Here is a 4,855-nt window from a genome sequence, read left to right on the forward strand (position 1 = left end):
AGACAGACGGACGGACTGACGGACGCAGAAGAAAGCTATAGTCCTCTCCGGTGAAAACCGGTAGGGGACTTATAACTATACACATGTATGTAAACTCGCAAATCTTACGAAATAAAAACAAATGACGTTAAACTTTCAAGATAGAAAACTCCCAGTGAATTTTAAAGACGAGGATGGCCTCATTTTAAAATACCGACTTGATAAAGAAATTATACATTAGTATGTGAATTGCCGTATCGGTGAGGTAATCTTGAGAACAAAGGATAATATAATACAGAAATCCACATAATATATTACTCTATCAAGTTCTAACGACATCGCGATATTCCGCCACAAGGCAGTCTTCGGAAACGACTAAACTAGTAAATACTTGTCAAAACGTAGAAGTAACAACAATAAACTGAATGTTTCCCTAGATCCATCACTGTGAGGTTTATAAAAATGTTTATTACATATATATACTCGTGCTACCTTGAATTTAGTGTGTTTGTACATTTTCTTCTACGCCCACCTAAAAGCACTCGTATCTATTAATAAACAAGACAATAACCCCAAAAAATGATTTTTAACCAATACATTCAAAGTCGATGAAAGAAATGAATTATTCGTTTTTTTACTTTTCAATATAAGCATGACTTGGCTAAGACATTGCCTTGTTTGCTTTATGTTACGGTATGTAACTGTATAAGGCATACTTCTATAGGACCTAAGATTCCGCCGAAGTCCTACTTACAAGTATGACCTACTTATTAATAAGTAAAAAACTTAGTATAGAGAGAGAGAATGCGTTGTAGGCTTTACGACAGACACTCAAGAATTGGCCGATACATAGGAAATTCAATGCATTTTTGAAGCATTGTGTACAATAGATTAAGAAAAATAATGATTAGACCCTAATCGTGATTATGCCTCTTAATCTATTCTAACCTACTTTACTAAGGCGTTTCGTCCCGTTAGGAACATAGACTGTCAACGACAGTTCTCCAGCAAACACGATTTTTTGGCTTCTTTTACTCTGTTGTGGCAGGTCATAGGCGATTAATTCAGCCTGACCTCCGGTGTGTCTTGGATGATCCCTCTTTCCTCTTGCCGTGCGGGGTCCTGGAATGCGGTGCTGGATGTTGGATTACTTGGGATTTATAAAATTCAGCCTCGCAGCGACGCTTCTTCCGTTTGATTCGCATGTCCAATGGTCCCTGCCAGCTTTCTTTCATAGTTCTTCATTTGTAATCCTTTAATTCAGTCTATCGGATGCTTAAGATGCGCCTGAAACAAGGGCTCGTAACATAAAGGGTACCTATGTCTAAATGTCATCAGCAGTCAATACGATAATAAATGTTGAATTTAGAATGGTAAGTCCAAATAAAGTAATTGATGAAAAGTGAATTTTGCAATATAACAATATCATTATGAAACGTTTACTCATAATTTGGTCCAGATTGTCCGGTCCTGATAAATATACGGCGTCTTCATGGTGTCTTATTTCAAGTTAAATATTCAACTTAGTGCTAATAAACAAAATGCAATTGGGTATATAATTTTAGAAATTGGATCTCGAGTCGAAATACATAACAGGAAGATAATTACAAAATTTAAGGGAATTGTTTCCCCGTATTTCTCGTAGGTCGATGATGCTAATGCTTGCAACGGTGCTTGTTTCTTTCAATTTATTTCAATACATTGAAAACCGTATATGTACAGGGTAAGCGCTTTCAAAAACATTTTTGGAGTGTACTTTGAATATATTTGAAGATATTACCAGTATAAAATTATCTTTGTAGGATTGATGGAAATGATTACTGTTGTTTTGGTTTTTCGTTGAATAGAACAACTGGGAAATGCGAAAGTAAGGATTTTACAGTGCCAACCGTTACAATTAATCATTGCTAATTTTAAATAATGACCATAACCGCTGTCAAATAAGATATAATCACCTTCTTTAAGGTATGTAAATCTTTTATCAGTTTAAGTACAAACGTACAATGTATATCGTGAATACGTGAATTAAAAATATAATGCATCATGGATGCTATTAGTATATCGTGAAGCATTTCACTTTAGAATGTTCCATTGGCTACTTTGGCGGCGATTGCTCAACAAAATGCATTTATCCAAACTATGGAGAAGACTGCCAATATTTCTGCCAATGTCTCAAGAATAAATGTCACTTTTCTCGTGGATGTATTCAGAAAACGGGAACCCTCCATCAATATCAAATTCAAAGTATGTGTACATCTAGAATGTTGATTTTAAAAGAAACTATATTTGTGGCTTATTTTTGACAATTACACGTTGTCTACAAGTTCTAACTTTTTAAAACAATTTTCGACAGGTTCAACAAAAAGTCTTACGGCATCATTCTTACCTACGTCTACAACTGCTTTGTTTTCAAATAAAACGGTCTCATATTCAGTGGCTACAGAAGATTCATCAATATGTACCCATAAATTAAGTGATACTACAGTGGATAATTTCCCTAATAACAATAACTTGTTAGATAACAATGTTTTTGTTGGCTTTTTTGGAATTTTTGTTTTGTTTTTCGTTGTATTTGTTGTTGTCTTTATCTATTTCATATTATCCCGAAAGAAACCAAATTCAAATAGAGTAAAAGAGAGAGAGTGGCATGCTCCATATCAATCGCTGCAACTTGAGACAGTGGGAATTCACAGTGCATCATATCCTGAATCACTTGAGCAATCAAATGCAGAGTCTGCATACTTATCGCCTGTGTTTAATCAAAACGAGAGTGTTAGTAGCAATGATGTACAGGAACACGGTATAATGCATGGACTCAACGTGGTTTCAGAAGAACTAGATTTAAGCAGACAAAGATTCATTCACGACGACCATATGTATGCCGAAAATGAATTAAATATATCTCTAACAAATCAAACAGATCATGTCTATATCGAAATAGCTGAAGGTAACGATGAAAACTTATATTTTTCGGATGATTATGGTCGTGAATCTAACAACAACGACAGTAGAAATCCTTAGGTCAGACCCGCTTTATAATTGAACCTGTTAAATGAAACGATACGAATATTTTCAAGATTAGGTCATTATCAAATTGGCAAAATAATATGTGTTGGGAAATTTTACGGGAAGTATGTGTTTCTAAGATGTTTAAGAAAAGGATCAAAAAAAGCTTTTGCACCACAAAATTATAAATATGGAGAAGAGACAGTTCAGGTCTGTTAACAAATTGTTTTAATGTAGATTTAAAGGTCGGGATTATTTGGTCTGCATTTGAAGTGAAAATAAGTCTCCGTATGTGTTGCATGTATATGTTACTTGTGAACTTTTTATGAGCAGTTTCTGATTTATTTTTATTTTTCAAGGTCCTATTAATCAGTTAGTTATAGTTTCCCAATTTGTTATAGATTTACATCGGAATATATCATATCTTAAAATGTAATTTTTAAAGCATCTATTCCATCCTTTCCTCATTCGTTTGCTCATTGTATATGTAATACATATAATTAATTCCCTTAAATAGCTTTTATTCGTCAAATAGGCAACAGTTGGGTGTTATTCTTTCAACTCAACTTTTGTTCACTAAACAATCATGACAAAGTGATTATTGTTAACATAATTATATTAAAGTTATTCAGACACGATGATCCCTAATGTCAAACGAGAGGAGATTAACACCAAATTCACAGAACAATGCTATTTAAACAGTTGTTATATGCACATTCACAAGGAAATTAAATCGTCTAATGTTAGACGAAAGGAATACTTCCCGTCGGCTATGCTTCAAAACGTGGAATCAGATGAAGTTATTAAACCGAAGGGTTTAAGTATATGTGTGATATGAACGTTATACGTTTCTCTGTTAGTTTCTAGGTTTTTTTTTTATTATAAGTGATTTAGTATGTTTAATGTTGCTTGGATTTTATCGGTGACCTCGAGAAATTTTCAAAAAACTATTTTTGATGGTTTGATGTTCAATTTCAATTAAAGGGACGCTTTTTGACCAACTAATTATATTCACTTAGTCCATTAAACACAATCTGGTACTAAGTGATACACAACTACATTTAAAAATTTGCATTTTTTGTGGACTCCAGTACTTATTTGATTTTGCATTGTGTATTTATTATGTATATCTTTTCTGCTGTTTATTTTATCAATGTAAGTTTGTAAAATGAAGATGTGTATGCCAGTTTAATTGATTAATATTTTAAGTTTAAATATTGAACAACGATGATCTATGTACATAGTTTTTAAACCACAAATCAACAAACACCTATAACAGGAAATTATAAAAGATTCAATTATATCATTTTAGGTTGATTTGTTTTAAATGATTATTATAAAATGTCAAAATCGCAATCACCTGTTATAATATATAATTGAAACTATATATTTATACTTTGTCGCATGTTTTATTTTTGTTGGAAATAACATGTACATTTTCTATGTTCAAAGTCAGAAATAAAAATTTGACACAAAATATACGTATGTAAGTTTACAAAATGATTTTTAATCTTTAAAAAACTGCAGTACTTACGTTTTAAGTTCAACGCGTCAAACCAATTTTTACTGAAAAAAAATGTAGGAATGCTTCTGTTTTTAATATGAATCAACTATTAGTTTATATCTTTGTAATACTCCAAATATATAGCAAATCATATATAGTGAATTGAAATAATTTAAAAAAAAAATTTATTGTTGTAGAACGCAAAAGGTATTTGTGTCATTATACGTGCATGTATAGTCATGTGGCTCTAAACCAGAAGCATTTTCCTTATACTTTACTCGCCACGTTATCTTTTACAATCCTATCCTATCGTATCGTGTATCAATCCTATCGTATCGTGCGTGTATACTGTTCTATCGTGCGTTA

General features: G+C 32.4%; 1 long non-coding RNA gene across 1 annotated transcript; it reads left to right on the forward strand.

Annotated features, from left to right (window-relative positions):
* The first annotated feature begins 1,628 nt into the window (after positions 1-1,628).
* LOC117691712 (uncharacterized) lies at positions 1,629-4,383 on the forward strand. The gene is made up of 4 exons (XR_010709444.1): positions 1,629-1,702; positions 1,782-1,846; positions 2,062-2,223; positions 2,333-4,383. It is a non-coding gene; the product is annotated as an uncharacterized lncRNA (long non-coding RNA).
* Positions 4,384-4,855: the final 472 nt, after the last annotated feature.

Source organism: Magallana gigas, chromosome 9 (genome assembly GCF_963853765.1).
Source record: "Magallana gigas chromosome 9, xbMagGiga1.1, whole genome shotgun sequence".
In the NCBI taxonomy this organism is placed as follows: Eukaryota; Metazoa; Mollusca; class Bivalvia; order Ostreida; family Ostreidae; genus Magallana; species Magallana gigas.